Source organism: Sciurus carolinensis, chromosome 5 (assembly GCF_902686445.1).
Source record: "Sciurus carolinensis chromosome 5, mSciCar1.2, whole genome shotgun sequence".
In the NCBI taxonomy this organism is placed as follows: Eukaryota; Metazoa; Chordata; class Mammalia; order Rodentia; family Sciuridae; genus Sciurus; species Sciurus carolinensis.
In genome coordinates this window covers 24,275,124-24,294,667 of record NC_062217.1, presented here as the reverse complement: position 1 = coordinate 24,294,667, position 19,544 = coordinate 24,275,124, and the positions used below count along the sequence as shown (strand labels likewise).

General features: G+C 41.4%; 1 long non-coding RNA gene and 1 other non-coding gene across 2 annotated transcripts; both read right to left on the bottom strand.

The window, feature by feature from the left end:
• Positions 1-2,661: 2,661 nt before the first annotated feature.
• LOC124984721 (uncharacterized) lies at positions 2,662-19,235 on the bottom strand. Its single transcript, XR_007108743.1, has 3 exons — positions 18,752-19,235; positions 9,584-9,715; positions 2,662-7,165 (listed from the first exon to the last, which is right to left on the bottom strand). It is a non-coding gene; the product is annotated as an uncharacterized LOC124984721 (long non-coding RNA).
• On the bottom strand, positions 10,910-10,985 carry Trnav-uac (transfer RNA valine (anticodon UAC)). The gene has a single exon. It is a non-coding gene; the product is annotated as a tRNA-Val (tRNA).
• Positions 19,236-19,544: the final 309 nt, after the last annotated feature.

The window sequence follows — 19,544 nt, the reverse complement described above, 5'->3', positions numbered from 1 at the left end:
TATCATAGTTAGGCATGCTTGTGAAAAAACACTTTTTTTTTGTGTGTGTGTGTGTGTGTGTGTGTGTGTGTGTGTGTGGGTGGGTGGGTGTGTGTCTTTGATTCCATGCTATCCATGGTTCCAGACACCTACTAGGCATCTTGGAACTTGTCCCCGCTGGTTAAGGTGGGGCCTGGCATCCTAGGCCTGTTCTCATGGACAGATCAAGTTCTGACTCATTGCGTGCGTGCTTCTAGGTCTTGCTAATTCCTTTTAACCCTGCCTTCCTCCCCCATTCCAACAGGCTGTCTGTGTTCAGGGATGGAGGAAGCAGCAGGGAGGCAGAGGCCTAAGGCACCTGTGCCTGCCTCTCCAATCCAGTAGTCAGAGCTTTTGTGCATCAAATGTCCCACTTTGTGAAGAACTCTGGCCTTAGACATCACACTTAGGAGAAAAGGAAGCATTCAGATCCAATTTTCCATGCTCTAGAAGATAAAAGGATTTATTTTGCTGAAAGGAGAAGAGAGGCTGATCATTTGAGTCTACAAACAACTAGTTCTGTGACCATGGGCAAGTCACGTTGTCTTTCTGGTTCAGTTTCTTCATCTGCTCAAAAATCAAGGGGGTTACACGCCATTCCTCCAATTCAGGAGGTCACACGCCACCCTCAAATCCAGAGAATCATGCATCACTCCCCAGATCCAACAGGTCACACACTAGCCACTCAAATGAGCTGACTATCCATGGATCCTGACATTGAAAAACCCTCAATGCAATCATTTCTTCCAGCTGTAACATTCGAGTCCATCTCCAAAATGACTTCACTCCCTGCACATTTTGAGCCAGTTCTTTTCTCTGAACAGATGCTGCTTCTGCCACAGGACAGTGTGGTTTAGGGGATGAATGTGGCCTGGGAGTCAGACAGAGGTGGGTTTAGAAATCTGCACCAAATTCTTGTTAGTTGTGCAACGTCAGGCAAGCTATTAACTTCTCTGAGCCCTGATTCCGCATTTGGAAAACGAGGTTAAAACAACATCTTTCAGGGTCATCATAAGGATGAGAAAAACATGGCCACCACCCATATAGTCAGTGATAGCATAATAGCATAAAGGTCAAAAGCTCAGAGTCTTGGGTTTGGCTTCTGGCTGGGAAGTAATTGGCAAACACTAAATAAGATGCTATTACTATTAGTTATTTTGGGGGGGAGTTTCTAGCAATGTGTATAGGTTAGAAGAACTTCTCGATTCCATGTAGATTTTCAGGACCTCAGCCACAAATCACATGCATGACGGTGCTTTGAGTTGCAAAAACTAGAGCACAGGAAACTTGATCTAAAGAAGAGGTCATCTCCAGTAGTAGCATATTATTCAGACAAGCCTGCTTCCAATAAACTCAAAAGTTCCTTCCAGCCAAATAATCTCAGTGTCTTCTTTATTTTTAATTCTTTAAAATTTTATCTTATTTTTATTTGTTCTTTTCATTTGTATATAACTGTAGGATGTATTTTGACATATCATATATACTTGAAGTATAACTTCCCATTCTTGTGGAGTTACACTGGTGGTGTATTCATTTTATGTCTCAGTGTCTTCTTCAGGGTAGGGATTATTTCAGCTCTTGGGTTCTTGCCCACAAAACCACTTGAGAAGAAGTATATTGTTTTTGATAAGGAAGTCAGTGTTGAAATATGGGACCTTTGCCATCTGTGGTGGGGGTGGGCTGCCACAGGGGCACCCAGTGGTCAGTACCCTTGGTCACTGTGGGCTATGTGGATAGGTGCTCCAGGTACACAGCATGGAGAGACGTGGGCTCCAGCCCTTGCCCACAGGCCTTTGCTTTGCTCCCGAGGACCAACAGTATGTAGGTCTGGCCCAACCTCAGCAGAAGTGGATCATTAGCAAATCTTCCCCTTTAATGCACTTTCTGACTCTGGCTTTGTGGTGGAGCCTTTCCAGCTCCCAGGTAAGGTCGACAGGCCCAGAGGCTGCTCTTCCCTGAGACTGCCTCAGGCAAGACCAAGGCAAACTAGGCAGAGGGGAAGCTGAGGAATTGCCTCTGCTGTTCTCAGAGAGGATGGAGTCTGTCTATCAGCATTGGCACAAGGACCTGCTTTACTGAAAGGTGAAAAAGCAATCCCAATGGAGTTAAGGGAATGGATGGGTTTTGAAGGATAAAACAAAGTTGTTTTATAGGAAGTTCTCTCTGACCCATTCGATTATTTAAAAAGAAAGAAAGGAAGGAAGGAAGGAAGGAAGGCAAGCAAGCAGAATCCCATCCATTTCTGGTCTTTTTTGTTATTTCTCTTGGGAGGAAAAACTGAAAGATAAGAATCCTGGCTTACTTTTCAAGTTCTTCTGTGTCCTTCCATCACGTGGGATGACGATGAACTCTGTATCCAGACTGACCACTGTTCGTTCCTTCTTGGTAGCAGAGGTGGGTGCCTAACTGAGCTCAGATCCAGGTGAGTCCACAGAGCTTGGTTGTTTTCCTTCTAGACCCTCTGTCTTATTTGCTTTTCTTAAATGTTGACTTTTATTGATTAATTATTCTGGGGACTTCCAAATGTAATATATAAGCAAATATAAATAATAAACTCAGAAAACTCCAACCAATTATTAAAATAGATTAAAGAAGTTAATTATAATTGAACTTCACAGTTTTTTTTTTTAATGACTGTCATTATATTTAAGAACAGTTTTAGGTTCACAGCAAAATTGAGCAGAAGGGACAGAGTTCCCATGGATTCCCTTTGTCCCCACACATGACCAGTGTCCCCCATTGTCAAGATCATCAGCAGAGGGGGGCATTTGCCACCATCTGTGAACCTACACAGATACATTGTGATCACCCAGAGTGCACACTTACCATTAGGGTTCACTCTTGCTGCTACACATTTGGTGGGTTTGGACAACATGCGTCCACCCTCAGAGTATCACACAGAATAATTCAACTCTCATAAAAAAAAAATAATCTTCTGTGTTCCACCTACTCATCCTCTTCTCCCCCAAGCCCTGACAACCACTAATCCTTTTGCTACCTCCATAATTTTGCCTTTCCAGAATCATGTGTGGTTAGAATCAACTCTGCTCTATTTGCTAACTCACTCACTAATAAAAGTCAGAAATCAAGATTAAAAGGCAAGTTCAAGCTCACCCTCTCCATGCTTCAGTTTCTTTGTCCACAAAATGAGAGGAGTGCACAGCTAAACCCTGACACCGTCTCAGTGTTCAAGGGTGGTATGAGTCCTCTGAAGGCGGGCTTGTGACATTCTACACTGTGTGCCCAGCTGCTACAACAATGCCTGGTACTCGTGAACTGAGTGCCGAATAAATTTTACTTATATTATTTGGTTTAATGGTCGTCAATTATCCAAACGTTAAAGGAAGTGATATTAAAACATAATAACTTTCCAAGCCAAACTGTGAAATTTCATCCTGACTCTTTTCTTCTCAGCTAATTTAGACTCTACTAATTTCTCTTCTCTATCAAAAAGGGTAAAATGATCAAAAATTTACAAGCGTATCACAAGAATCATTCCCAGGATGAATACTTCACAGGACTGGATGTCAGAAAAGAGTTATAAATTTTGTTTAGAGGCTACTGAATGGTTGCCATTTTACAAATACAGAAGACTGGGAGAAACTCAAGCTGGTCCCTTGGACTGCAGACATAGTTATAAAAAGAAATTTCACAGCACTCATGCTTCATCCAACAAAGATTGACTAAGAAGTACTTTCTACCCCTTCATGTTTTACTTTTATAAGTTTCTAACAGGCTTGCTGGGCAAAGTCTTTCCTTGGTCCTGCCTAAACATCTCTATGTCTTCAACCATGAAGTGAGTTTAACAGAGATGAGGGGTGGACCTTGGGCTTGAACGTGTGTTTGCGTGGCAACAATAACAGTCCTCACTTGGTGGTGATTGGAACTGTTTTTGTTTTGCTTTGTTTTGTACCAGGAATTGAACTCAGGGGTACTTTCCCACTGAGCTACATCCCCAGCCCTTTTTATTTTTTTATTTGAGACAGGGTCTTACTAGGTTACTAAGAGGCCTTGTTAAATTGCTGAGACTGGCCTGGAACTTGAGATCCTCCTGCCTCAGCCTCCTGAGTTGCTGGGATGACAGGTGTGCCCCTCCCAATCCTGCTGGAACTGTTTTTTTGAGATCATCGTCACAGTCTTTGCATCTGGACATTTCATATTCCTTTCTGCCTTCATCACAGTTCTGCATTCAGTGTTTCTTCGTTTAACATTAAAACATGATGCTACTGTATCGTAGTAGTATTCATGTTTAGAACAGAACACCTTTTACTGCCCTCCCCTTGACCACCCATACATGGCACCCACAGGTCTCCTTGGCCTTGACTGAGTGCTCAGCTTGATGACCCAGAGTCAGGGACATTCTGAGTACTGGAGACTGCTCTGGGCACACCTGCACACTTCTGCTCTCACCTATTGGATTGTCCTCTGATTAAAAGTCTGTGTTTTCCCCCAAATTCTGTTCTTGTCAGCATACTCAATATTATAATCACATGATTTAATTATATACAGTCGTGCACTGAAAATAATGTCTCAGGCATTGGCAGACTGCATACATAGGGCTCCTGTAAGAACACAAAGTAGCCTAGGTAGTAGGCCATACCATTGAGGTTTGTGTGAGTGTACCCTAGCATGATTGAACAATGACCAAATTACCTAATGACCCATTTCTCAGAACAGTCTCTCTGTGGTTAAGTGATACATGACAGTATTATATAAATCATTTAATTGTGAGTGTAGAAAGAATCATAAAAACTAAGTTGCAAACTTCAATAGAAATGAGTCGCTAAAAAATAAAGGTTACTGACATAGATGTAGAAAACTAAAAACCTTGGGAGAGGGAGATCTATACCATTTTGCATTCAAATAGCTTCTCAAATGTTTTCAAATTTTATACACAGCAGTGTGTAGATATGATTATGCAAAAGATAGTGTAGAACTCCCAGGCAGCAAAAACAGCTTTGGCTCTGCATCAGAAGGCAGGCATATAAGTGTAATTCTATATTCTTTAAGTAAAAAGGAATATTTAAATAAGGATTCATTTTTTATCATTGGTTTCAGTTGAGTTCACAAGAGGAATTCTATTGTATCATTTTTAAAAAACAGAAATTTACCATCCCTATGCATTGATGTATCACAATTTAGTAAACCTACAATTAATTTTTGCTCCATTAGATTAATTGTAAGTTTTAAAAATAATAATGCCAAAATGAACACTATTCATGTTTCTGTTTCTGTTTGTTTGTTTTGGCTTGTTGAATTAATTTTTAGGATTCTATTAAAAGACTAGCATATAAATACCTTTCTGGAATTTGGTAAGTCCTACCTTTTTGATTTCCCAAAAAGTAATAATGTGCTTAATATTAGTCTAGTGGATTATGTTTTATCTGTTACTAGTAATATGGTGGCTTAGACCAACCACCGTCTCATTATTTCTCATAGTTCTTACAGGTTGCCTTTAGGATCAAACATTTCAATCTACATTTTTTTCCCTTGCCAACCTCCAGCCCCTGCCCCAGTTCTGCGGGAAGGACGGAGGCTTGAACAATACAGTGCAAAAGTCAGAATGTGGCCCTGAGAAGCCAATGTGGATGGATTTCAAGGGCGAATCCTTAATTTATTTCAAGAACTCGTTTTAGCTTGACACGATGAGGATTCCAGATTCCCCCTGAAGCAGTGGGAGTCCAAGGCTTATGGGGAAGCTTTTGTTCCGCGTTCACTCTGATCCCCGCATCTGGGTGTACAGTTCATAATTACTACTTTCTTTTTTAAACACTACTTCAGCAAAGCTGGAGCGCCACCAATATAGGAGGCAACTCTAAAAGCGAGACCAAGATGTATAACAGCCCCTCTCAAAGCACAATAAAAGCTGGGCTGTGACCTTCACAGTGGAATCAATATTTCAAATGAGGCTGTGCACTTCTGGGAACATAATTCCATGTAAACACCCCAGTCCCATCTTCCCTTCTGCACCTCCTCCTCACCAGCATCCTTCCCACTTTCCACCTCCAAACCACAGTGCCAAAAAGGTCAGCTGTCCTTGAATAAGGTCTCCAGGAGCATCGCCAGGACGTGACTCTCAGTGGACAACTCTGGAAGGAGTGCGGATCTTGGCAGAGGGCGGCGGCATCCACCCTACCTGCACTGGTTAGAAGAGTTTGCAAACTGTCAACCCATGGAATAAACGGTCTCCCCCTAATGCTGACCTGAAATCCCCCACTGAGTGTAGAGTGCAGAGAGACACTGGAGGGCTATGGTCAGCGGCAGCGTCCAGATCTGGGAGAGGAAAGAGAGCTCTTTGCGGGGAGATGATTTCAGGGATCATCAGAAATGAACTTCCCCTGCCTCTCGCTCGGCCTTGCTCGTCCGGCTTCAGCTGTGTTCCTACTAAAGCTGTTCTTACTGGTCAGGTGCAGAAATGGTTCTTTTGTAGTGTTCCCAGCTCCAAAACTAGGCTTCCTTCAGGCAGTACTCCAAAGGGCTGTTGTTTACCTCAGTTTCCTCCTTCTGTGGCCAGGATTTTGAATGGCAGTCATCAGAGAAGAGATGTCTATTTCAGTTATTAATTATTACCAATACCAAGCAGAGGTCCTTAACCCTCCCCCTTATTAAAATAAGGAAAGGGACATGATTACATCTGCACTATAGATTGCGAACTTTATACCACTTCCCCTATAGTTTATTGTACCATAAACTACAGTGATAAGAATTGTTATATTCATTGTCATTTCTCTTTGTAAAGTTGAGTTGAAACCCTCTGCTACCTGGACTCAGAGAATGGCCCCTCTTTTGAGTTCCTTTCGCTTTCCTTCTTCATCCAAGTGTGGGGGTCCTGCTTTCCCTGACCCTGCCTATCTGTTGCTGTGGGTTTCTTTGGAGCCTGCCCCTTCTCTGGTGAAGCAGTGGCCACCACTCCCAACACAGGAAGCTGAAGTCGTAGTTGTCTTTCTCTCCGTTGGATTTAGAGTTGCCTAAGGGCAAGGAGGGGGTCTTGTTCACAGCATCTGAGATGCTCTACACAGAGTTGATGGGAAACAAATATTTACTGGGTTTAGCATTTGCAGATCGTTTCTATAGCAAGAATAGTCTCTTTGACCCAAAAGACAAAATTCATCCCGTTTGCAACTCAACAGATGAACAGAGCTGATGCCTGACAAAGGAGAGAGAGAGAGAGAGAGAGAGAGAGAGAAATTTCAGCACATCACCACATTCTAAGAGTTCCTGCCCACCTTGCCTCCCTTGTTCCCATTCACTCTCTCTTTCTTCTTTCTTCTTCATTCTTGTCTTTCATCAGTGCACATTCAGGAGCCCTGACTACCTAAAGTATTGAGCCCTGAAGATACAGAAACCAATAAATAAATAAATAAATAAATAAATAAATAAATAAAATAATAAATTTTACCATCCAACCTGAGAGGTGAGTAACAGAGGCACCAACAAAATGCTGAGAGGTGACCTCCCATGTGGAGGGTGGGGAAGGTCTTCAACTGAGTTGTCTTGAAGGATGCCTAGGGGAGATGGAGGAAGGCTTGCTGGCAGAGAGGTCAACGGGCACAAAAGCATGATGGCCAGAGAGAACGTTTTGGGAGAGTAATTTGGAATGACTGGACACGGCTGGGCTTGAGAGCAGAACTGCAAATGTAGGTAGGCACTAGTGTCCTGCTGCAGGAGTGTGGACCACAGTCTGGTCCACTGTGGCAGTGGTGTGCCTGAGTCGGCATTGGAACAGAATCTTGACGGGTGAGAAGGAGTTCATTAAGAATATACTGTCACTGAGGATAGCAACTGAGTCTTGTCTTCCTAACAGTGACTGGCACTTTGGAGATAGTCCCTAAGTATTTACTGAATGAGTGGATAAACGTTCCACCTTGGCACTTCTCAAATTTTAGCACACATCCAAATCACCCTCCATGCTCATAGTTTTGGAATCAGTATGTCTGAGAAGGGGCCATGAAGTTGCATTTCTAACAAGCTTCCCAATAGTGCTGGTACAGCTATTCTGTAGGTTGCACTTTGAGTAGCACTGGTTTGCACAGTACCTCTCCCCTTTAGTCTACATAGAGAAGTTTAAAAAAACTCAGAATGAGTATTGTAAGAAGCTTTTGTATTTTGCTTTACAGTTTTCAAAGTATTTTCTCTTTTTTGATCCTTGCATTTCTGAGTCACTATTGTCTCATGTTACAGAAGAAGCAGGGCTCCAGACAGTCAAAATTACTTGTGCAAGGACCCACCACAGGTAAAATACGGAGCTTGGTAATAAATCCAGGTTCTCCAATTTGCACTATAAAGTCTTTCTCTCCATACTGAACACAAACAAATTTGAGAATAAAGAAAATACCAATATCATATTCCTTCATAGTAGGCAATTTTCAGTATTACCCACCTAACAGTATTTTTGAGAAGTTAAGGAAGTTCTAGAACTCTAACTTTAAGAGAGACCTAGGTATATATTCGGTTTAATAATAATACTATGTTATTATTATGATTACACAAATAGCATAGACCAGTAGTAGTTGTGCCATCATTGGTCATATAGTAGCAAAGAGTGTGGGCTCTGGAGACAGATTTCTTAGCTTCTAATCCCATCTCTGCCATCTAGTAGTTGAATGAACTTAGACAAGGACAACTTTTCTTGCCTCAGTTTCCTTACCTATGAAAATGAAAACAATAACAGTACTTATTCATAGGGTTTTTAAACGAGAACTAAATAAGTCAATTTATGTGAAGTGCTTGCAAGAGTGCCTGACACATAAATGGCTATGTACATATATGTATGTATGTGAAAATAAAAAAAGTCATATGTGATTATTTTAACATTGTGCCCTGAAGTCATTTTGCCTCCAATTTGGGGCCAGGGATCTCTAGGAGGCCAGAATCTGTAGAGCACCAGGACTCTTGGGTGTTGAGGCTTTTTTCTGATCCAGAGTTTCCTTTCTCAGAAACAAGGTAGAATTTCTCCATCCTAAACGACAGAGGCAGCATCCCTGAAAGGTATTTCTGGGAAGAATGCACACAGCGTGTCTGCCTAGCCCTTGTTGTGGAGGCAGGAAAAGCCCAGAGGCTCCGGGGAGGCAGATCTGGGGCAGCCAGCCGGCACAGGATGGGCAGTGCCAGGCAGTGCTTGCTGGCTGAGGACCACAATCTGCCGCCACTTATTCCTCCCCGCCCCCCATCGCCCGCCTTTATACGTGCACATTGCTGGGTCATCGGAGGTCTGTGGCCAAGTTACAGTATCATTTCCAAAAAGGCACTGAAGCAGAAAATTAGACAGCTGGAGAGGGCAGCACCGTGCATCCTATGCTACCACCTAGAGTGTCCCTGGGGCCAGCCAGGGTGTGCACCAACAGGAGGCTGCTGGGCTTGGAGAGCTGCTCCCTGCGTTTATTTAACTCCTCATGTCCTGTGTGCTGGGGGCTTTTCTAACTGGGCGTGCCTCCCTCACTGACCTCTCTGTTGGCAATCCCTATCCTGCACATATTTCCATTAGTTTTCCTTTGGCTGTGTGTGCTGCCCGCCTCAGGAAACCCATGTGTCATTCGTTTGTTGTGGTATTAGGGACAAAACTCACCAAATGATTTAGTATTTGTCCTCAGAATCCTGATTCTCCTTCAGGACAACATCTGTGGGACATGCAGGAGGAGTCCACAGCAGGACTATGGAAACCCTTCAACTTGTGAGTCTGGACTTTTTTCTAGAAAGCCTGAAGAAAGAACAGAAAACCTAGTGGAATCTATAGGACTCATACCCAAACCAGAGCACTGTAGACACCCAAACCCTTTGCAGAGGAGGCATTTGAATATAGTGTCAGCTCTGGTCCAGCCCCTCTTGTGAGAATATTTTACACAATTATTGGTAAAAACAAGAAATCTGCCTTTTCCGGAGATCACATGCTTTCCCATTTACAAAGAGTTTATATGTTAACCATTTGTATGTGTTAATTTAGAAATGAAATTCCATCTATGCACAGGCTGAATTTATAAAATCTCTCCCATGAAACTGATTTCTATACCACCAAATGCAAAATACAGTTGTGTTTAAATTTTCATTTTATATAACATTTTATCACCATTAATCAAATGAAAGTTATGACATCTTTGAAACAAACATCATGAATATTCTGCTGTAACTTTTTATTTAATTGCTAAGGCCACAGTGTAAAATCTAAGCAGCCTCCACCCCCACGGGGTGTGGACTCACTGGGGAAAGCATGCATCTGTCAAGCCAGTGACACCTGGACCCAAGTCACCCGGGCACCAGGTCTGCAGCCCTGGGCAGTATTGCAGCCAGCAGGCTGACATGCTACTCTTTAGACCTTTCTGTTTTCTGTCCTTAGAATGCTCTGTTTTCCTCAAGTTTGTTACATAACAGCAGCGTGTGTCTCAGCCAGTTTTTGTTCCTTGACCCACAGCATTGTCATTTTGCGTGAAAGCCGAGGAGCAGGCAGTGGCCTTGCCTAACCTGGTGCTGGGTAAGATGGTGCTCCTGTGAGGTCAGGTGAAACCAAGTTTTCCTTCCCATTCAAGGAGCAAGTGAGCTACTGGCCAGGTGTCAACAGAAGACCTTCACATCATTCTAGTTTATTTAAAAACCAAACCGGCAAAATCAGTGGCAACTTCTATGACAGACTATTATTTACATCCATGATTCACATACCCTATTGTGTCAGAGGTGATGACTGAATACGAAAAGGGAATCAATAATCTGCCAATGGTTGATCAATTATAGCCCAACTACAGAACATTAGCATGTGAGGCAAATGTACACTTTTTCAATAGCCCACATAATTCAGTTGAATGCTCTCTTGGTAATAATTTAAAGTTGCACTTATAATTACACATGGATTCATTTTACAATGTCTATTGTTGACTGTGAGCATTAAATTTTTTTTTTTTTTTGGCCGTGCTGGGGATTGAACCCAGGGCCTGTGCTTGTAAGGCAAGCACTCTACCAACTGAGCTACCTCCCCAGCCCTAACTGTGAGCATTAATATCCAAACATTTGTCCAAGCAGTCATAAAATTTGTCAATTATATACAGAAAATGAAAGAGGTGGTTGCACTGGCTTTTAAACCACGTTGTGAACTAGATCTAATCTTCTTGACTTGGGTACAACAAACATCAACCCAATGTTACTTTTATGTGACCATTTAATAATCTGTTTGTCAATTGGAAGTATACTGAATGTAGGTTGCAGATAATAGAATTCATAATGTAGTAGTAATTAATGCAAGGAAATCTAGAGACCTTATTGGTACTCCTTTCTGAGACATGGGCTTTCTCTGTGACTTTTTCATACGTTGTTTAGACTTTCTGTGCTTCTACTTGTGGTCAATGTCTATGACTATAGAGTCATAAATATGAAAGTTTGTTTCGACAAAAGATCCCTATCTTGGCAGAGCTTCCCATAGTAATTGTGTTAGTCAGTTTTTTGTCACTGTGACAAAATATCTAAGAAAATTACCTTAGAGGAGAAAAGATTTATTTTGGTTTATGGTTTCAGAGGTTTCAGTTCAAGGTCAACAGGCTCCATTGTTTTGGGCCTAAGATGAAACAGAACATCATGGTGGTGGGGAGAGTATGGTGGGGCAAAGCTGCTCACCTCATGGTGGCCAGGAAGCAGTGAAAGAGGTAGCAGGGAGGAAAGGATCAGGGGGACTGGATAAAGTGCCTGAAGGCACAGTGCCAAGGACTCACTCCTTTCAGAGGTCCCACCTCCTATGTTTCCACCACCTCCCTTCAGCAATGAACCAGAGCCCTCATGATCCAATCACTGTCCAAAGCTCCACCTCTGAACACTGCTACTTTGGGGACCGAGCTTCCAACATAGGGACCTTTGGGGGACACTCCAGATTTAATCTAGAATAGTGACCTAGAAAGTTTCCTTCTAAAACTGCCATGAAATACCTCATGGTTTCTTATTAAGCACCTACAACTCAAAGCCAGGAAAGGAAGGGGAACCCTCCAACTGACACAAAGGCTTGCAGCAAAGCACATATACGTTACTCAGAGAGAGCCTGCTCTTAGTTCAGGGACCATTTGGAAAGGCTTTGTTGTGTCCACGCTGTTCGTCACATACTTAACTCTACGCTGATGATACATAGACCAATAGGCTGGGTGGTTTAGATGACATGAAATTTATGAAAGTACAATCCTTGCCTTGGAGGAGCTAACAATGCAAAGGGCAGGATGTTAGGACGTTCAACGATGTTAGGAGATGGGGAAAATGTCACAGGATGGGCCTATGCAAAATGACAGGAGTGCAAAGAAGGTAGAAATCCACTCAGTTGGGCTAAGGGAAGGTTTCACGGAGAGGTGATCCTGGGCAGGGCTGAAAGAGTCATGTTCCAGGCAGAGGAGAGAGCACAAACAACACAGAGGCAGGAAAGTGTAAAGCACGGTTAGGGAACAGCAAGTTGTCCCTTGACTGTTGGGTAAAGAGTGAAAGCTCTAACTGTATTTGCTCACAATGAACAGGAAGTCATCTACCTAGAGACAGAGCAGGAAAGACAGAGGAGCCCACTGGGACTGGAATTTGAAAGGTAGAAATAAAGGCCCTTCCTCCTTTTTCTCAAGGAGTCTGAGTCTCAGGTCTCCTGTTTTCATTCTCTCTGTAGAGTAACTCCCCTGCTTGAAGGTCTTCAGCATGCACATGGCATTGACTTGTACAGTGAAAGAAACACTTTTCAAGGTGTCTTAGTTCAAGTACTGCATTGCTTAGAAGTAGGTTTGACAGCAATATAAAAGCATATTTCTCTCTTATATTCAAGAAACCTGAAGGTCCTAACCCTCAGGCTGGCATGATGTGCTCTGGTGTGAGAACCCACTCCTCCTAAATCATTACTCTGTTATGCATGATTTCCATTCTATGATTCCCTCATATCCTAAAGTGACACTGAAGCTCAACAGTTATGTCCACCTTCCAGCCAGCAGGACGGAAGAAAGGGAGAAAGAGGAGGGCTCTCTCCTTTTCAGAGAACTATCTGAAAGCTGCACATTCCATATCTGCTGCCTTAGGCTTATCATATAATATGCTATCTAAACTTGAATCCTTGTGAAAGAGAAATTGATTTGATTAATGATTATACCAGAACAAAAAGGATAGGCTAGGATACCAGGACTTAACGATTATCCCACTTTATATATTCCATTGTCCAGATGTAGGTATATGAACACAACTTTCTGTACAGAATTATTCTGGGCAGCCTGTGCCTGCTAAAGCCTGGGAAAGAGGACAGATATCCAGTTAGTACTTCTATCACAAGTACCCTCTGACACCCAACTAATCTCCCAGTTCAAACTGGCAAGCCTTCACTGTCTATGGACTGCTTTCCTATAGGTCCTGCTCCAGTTGGCTATGACAGGACATTGGGTATCAAGCAGCCCTTTTAGTGGCAGGAGCAAAGACTCTGAGAAAGAGGCCTGGGCAGAGTAGGCAAATGGACTGACTCCTTCACCACAAAAGGCTATAGATACGTTGCAGAGGGTGATAAATGCCAGAGTGGAAAATCATCATTCAGTTAAGCAGGGAGGCATGGAAAACCACCTAAAGTGTTTTGAATTTTGTTTATGTTGGTTTTGTTATTGTTTCATTTTGCAAAGAAATGTTATAAATGAAGCTTTACTATGACAAGCATACTCTGGCAATGGTGCATGGGCTGATTTGGAATAAGATGAGATGAAGAGCTAGAAGATCCCTTAAGTGATGCCTGCATGAGGCCAGATGAGACTGATTTGACATCAGTAGAACTTCAGAAGGGGAGGACTATTAAGGCTAGCTAGGCAAGTACAGCAGCAAGAAGAGGTAACTTCCAGTATAATGGCAAGAGAGGAGTAGGAAAATCTGTAAGAAGTAGAATTACAAACTCAAAACCCATGACAGCTTGGGCCATGCAGTGTATTGGCATGTAACACAAATCTGACTGCATTATATACCACCATATAATAAGGCACAACAGTAATGATATCAGTTCCTTGAAAAGCCCTTCTACCATATTTCAGAAAGTGAGAAAATTCATAATTTATTACATAAAATACTTTTCAAACTGATAAGAATAAAAAAGTTTTGTATTCATTCAAGAAATAAGCTTGGATGCCTAGACATTCTTTTATATAAGAGAGCTAATTTCCCAAGTAATAATTAAATGAGTCTCACCTGACCTGAAACAAAGATGTTTTCAAACACCTATTATAATTTGGCATTTAGATGTGTGTATATATTTACCTTGTTGAACATCAGGTAGACAGTATGTCTTGAAACCCCAAGTTCAGCATGCTAAAACCTAAGCTAAATGAACATATATAACTCATTTTAAAGGTCAAACCTCTTGTTTATGAGAGAAATACATCTAAATGACACACAAGGCCTCAGTGTGAGGAAGAACACTCAACCTGAGTCCTTGGTAAGCACACATTTCCAACTCAAAGGCTCAAGTGTACATGACTCTCTTTTGAGAGACCTATTTCCATAACAGATCAGTCCTTGAACAGAAAATGTTGAGTAGCGGAATTATAGAGGGAGCATATATACAGAAATCTATGGCTATCATTTTTGCTACATAGAAATATAATAAACAAGTTGTTCTGCCCAGAATAATGCTCCAAATTTAGAGACCTACACCCAGGGAAACTAGGGGAAGGCCTCTTTGGTAATTTTGAACAACTGGGAAAACTATGCTAGGACAGCTGAGAGAAAAATACAAAGAATTTTCTAGAACTTTGAGCCTCTCCATCTGATTGCTGAAGTGTTCCTCCATTTCTAATGGGGAATTTTTTCAACATCCCTCACAGATTATTTTTGACTTAGCCAAGCAGGGAGCCTATTTTAAAGCTCCCAATTTGAAAATCATGGAAGCTTTATAAAGCCCTCCACCTGCATCTCTTTTAGGAACACAGTTCTTTATTCTTTAAAGGATGAAAACCTCCAGCATGTAAAAACTTTGTTAAGCTGTCACATCAATAGGGTTAAAAAAAAATAACAGTGGACAAAGAAGAAACAAATTGCATCTTCGAATAAGTTTTCTTGAAGCTCTTGTTAAAAGCTATAACCTCTGATGTTAACTAAATTTAACCCATCATGACCCTAGTGGTGACCTTCACCTCTCCTTTCTTCTGCTTCCTGAGGCTGCTGGAGAAAACTGGCCTTGTCATTGGAAAAGCGTTCTCTGTAGCACACAAAGACCCAGCCTTCCTGCTACCCTGTCAGGAGGCCCTGCATCGACCGAGGGGTCAGCACCTGTGCTGAGAAGCAGGTGACAGTGGCCTGCCTGCATCCTTCTAGAGCAAGTTGTTAGAGTGTCTACCCTTCAAATATCACACTGCAGTTTCAGGCATTCAAGCCACTGAAGTTCAGGTTTCCTTTGTGAATGCAGACTTTACACAAATTAATCCATTGCTGTTCAACTGACTGTAAAATTAGTAGATTTACTGTTGCAAAAGGAAAAAAAAAAGAGAGGACAGAAAGAAAGAAGAAAATCTGAGAGCTTTCACGTCCACTTTGATAAGGTCACGGATGCGTCCTAGCCTGCCTGGCAACAAAGCATCCTTTAAAATCTTTGCAGCAGAACCGAGCAACTTTCAGGGGAAAAGCAGCAAAACAATGACTCCCAAAGACAGTGGAAAGTCTTCCCCGTACAGTAAACATCTAAAACTCCACACTGGAGGAACCGTCCAAAATGGAATTATTTGCCTTTAATTTTGTTTGCCTCCAAGGTGGGAAAGAGTGAGAGCACAAATTTGTTCTATCACCAACAATGTATTTGCTGTCAGTTCTGCCTTCTTTAAGTCACTAGAAACTAGAAGATCTCAGTGGGCCTTTTAAAAATAGTATTCAGTTCTATTTTAAATGTAAAATGCTATTGAATAACTTGATTCTGTTTTGCTTTGATTTCCACAGTAGTTAACACTGAACATCTTGCGAGGTTTCATATACTAGCTCTTCAGTTCTACATGACATCCTACAAAAGTAATGGGAATTATTTTCATTAAATATTTCAAAAATGACCAAAGGTAACAGAATCACCCCAAAACTCTATATCTTTGAAACAGAAATACATGCCTCTGTTGTTTTTCTTCTTCATTCACTTGCACAGAAGATAAATGAAACTTCCACATATAAACATTTCTTTTTACTTAACAGATATGAAAGATTTTTTTAAAAATTCATTATAATGTCACTCATTTTAGACATATTCCTTTTGCTCATTCATAACCGCTACTGTTTTTTTCAATAATTTGTTTCATCATTTTTCACAAGAGAAGTGATTAATCTGGTATGTAATGTTATGGAAAATCTTGCACATGATGAAGAAATTTATCCTGAATCTAATAATAGTTTGGGAGCACATAAAGGGTTATAACACAGATGTGGACACCAGATGCTCGCCAGCTCTACTGGGAAACCAGCCTAAGTAGGAATGAAATGAATTTAGGTTACACACAGGAAAAGATTCCTGAATCTTATAAACATTTGAAACAATAAGCTAAAGTACCCTTGCCTGGAGGTTTTCTGGGATATATTTGTTGTTGTTGCTGCTGCTGCTGTTGTTCTTGTTTTAAGTATACGGACGTTTACATGTCTTAAGTGAATTAACCACAGTTCTGCAGAGGGTAAATGGTAGGGATTCCTTAAGAGGGTTTCCAGGCTTACTATTTTATGATGATAAACACATGGTATCAGGCTGAGAATATCTTCAGGAAATTCTCATTTAGTTTTCTAATATTCAGTTAAAGCCCCTGACCCACTTCTTGCTTTCTATGTCCTGATGAGTTGGTAAACAAAATCTATGGAAGCATGAATCCTCTCAGCTATTAAACTGGCACTGTAATGGCATAGTTGCTACCATTTAAAACAATGAATTTCAGCTACATTTAGTTGACACTGCACAGGATGTCACACAATAGACTTCAATTTCCCTATTCAACAAAACTGCACTGATAAGAGCTTATAACCTTATGGAAGGAGTATATAAAGTAACTGTAGTCCATGAACAACTACTTTTTGATGAACACACTGAATATATAAAACCACGCAAGCTTGGCAGCATCTATATAACTTAAAAAAAAACTCAGGATTTTTGTTAGTATAAGGTTTGCTTTTAAAATTGTTACAGTCATTGTAGCATCATGGATATTTGGCCTAGTGTTAATAACTTTTTAAAGAAGCCACCACAGAATAATTTCTCTGTGGGACAGATATATCTCAAGGACCTTGGGATAACAACTGAGTCTTACACATCGCCTGGTGTCAGTGGAAAGAGAAAGGATTGTGAAAGCTAATAAACCAGGAGAGGGACAGAATATTTTCATAAATCCTTTGCCAGAGCAAAACAGTAATATAACCATTGAGAAAACCCATGGACTTGCCATGGGAATTACTATTGGTAGAAAATGTAGTTTTAGTTGCCAGGATGAGTCTTATTGAGTTACACAGGATTTTGTTTTGTTTGTAAATTAGGGATAGAAATATGACAACTGGGAAAGCTCTGTGCACGTCCCAGTCTTCTTTAATGCACATAATGGATCAGTTTACAGATTTGTGGCATAGTAATTACTTCCCAACCCAGAAAGTGCGCCTTAGCAAGTAGAGATCATAAATGTAGGGAGGGGCTTGGAGAAGCCAGTGATTGGTTTATGCACTCTTTATTCAAAGGTCTTCAAAATGTGCCACCACAAAACTGGAGTTCAAGGCTCTCAACGAGAGTATGTCTGTAACATCCACCTCTTTTCTGCTTGTGTCCTCCCAAGAGCACTAAACCACCATCTTGTAGGTGTTGGATACACCTGATTGTGGCAGACAGAAAATCACCTTCTCTGGACAGATGACCCTTCAAAGAGGGGCTGGCAGGTATCTTCAGTTATCAGCAATTTGTCTTAATTTCTTCAAATCAGAAGCTTATCAAATCATATGTCCTTATTTTGGACAGTAAGTGCTTCAATTTCTTTTTCACATTTGACTTCCTTTAATACTTTCTGGACTTCTAAGTCCACTACTCTAATCACTACTTCAGTGTAGCAACATAAGGAATATTTAGGGTTAAGAGCACCTACCTGCCTGAGTTTTTTCTTTTTTTAACTTTTTTTTTAACCTTTATTTATTTTTATGCAGTGCTGAGGATTCAACCCAGTGCCTCACACATGCTAGGCAAGCGTGCTACCACTGAGCCACAATCAGGGCCCCACTGAGTTTTTTTCTTTTTAAAAAATGTTTGCTTCTACTACTGATTGTGTGAACTTGAGCAAATTAATTTCTTCATGTTTCAGTTGTCTCATCTGTGAAATGGTTCATAATAGTAATTATTTGCTCATGAGGTTGTCCTCAGGATTAAATTAACTTGACATAACATCAAGTGCTTAGAGCAATGTCTGGCTGGTAAGGAAATGTTATCATAAATGTGGGCTCTTACCACTGTTGAGCACCTAGTATTTCCCAATGCACTGCTCTATTCGTTCTATATATACTTTTAAAATAATGCCTTAGTACTAATGATTTTAGTAGAATAAAAATGAATCTCTAATTCGTCGTTTAACTTGGAAATGGCCAACATGCAGACGCTAACCCTCAACTCTGGGTCACACACAAGTTGTCTCAGGGTTTATCATGTCACAAATTATCAGTGTCTAAAGTGCCAAATGCTGTGATTTGATTTGAAAAAAAAAAAAAAAGAGAGACAAGGTCTTTGCTCTCATGTAGCTATTTAAGGCCCACCCATCTTCCTCATTTGCAATACAAAAGGTAATACCTGATTCAAAGAATTATTTCATAAGCATTAAAAGACGAGTTCCAGCAGACAAGTAGCCAGTAAACGTCAGTTCAACTTCATAGGAGGTGTGGGACGATTAGGTTGGCTTCGCCAAGTCCGGCCTGCATTCTCACTCTGCCACTAAGCAATTTCTTACTGAAGATCAGAGGGGCAGGTGATTAACACCAACACAAAAGTGGAGGTGACAGCAGCCAGCACCCTGGTGGTACAAGGGTGGACCCCTACAGACCTTAGGAGAGAAAGCAGGGCTCCGTACAACAGCCGGGTTCTGGGTTGGCTCTTCGCTGACTCTGGCTAAGTCAATTAAACACGCTGGGTTGATGACCGCTTACAACTTTTCGGAATTCGAACAGCACTTTAATATGGCATGCCCCAGATCCATCACCAGTTTCTCCGGGAATCCTCCTTCAGGAACCAAGAAACTGCAAATGATGGTCGGAGGTGGGGTTCCAGCTGCCTGGTGCTACCTTGGAATTAAGAGGAAGCTTTTATTTCCCGAGTCTGTCTGTTCACCTACAAATCAGGGACAGTGTTTCTCCCTAACAAAGACTGTGAGACGTTTATAAAACATTGTATTAAATATTTTACCAAATAATAATATTGGCGTTAACGTAATATAACTAGTGAAAGTGATGCGCTCACTTCTGCAAAACCTCGATGTGAACATGTGGTCTCTGGCGCTGGAGGAGTAGCAATCTCCCTGCAATTAGTTCCTCACGTCTTCAGCATTTTTTGTCGGAGGCGTTTTTCCCATGTCACCTTTCCTTTAAAA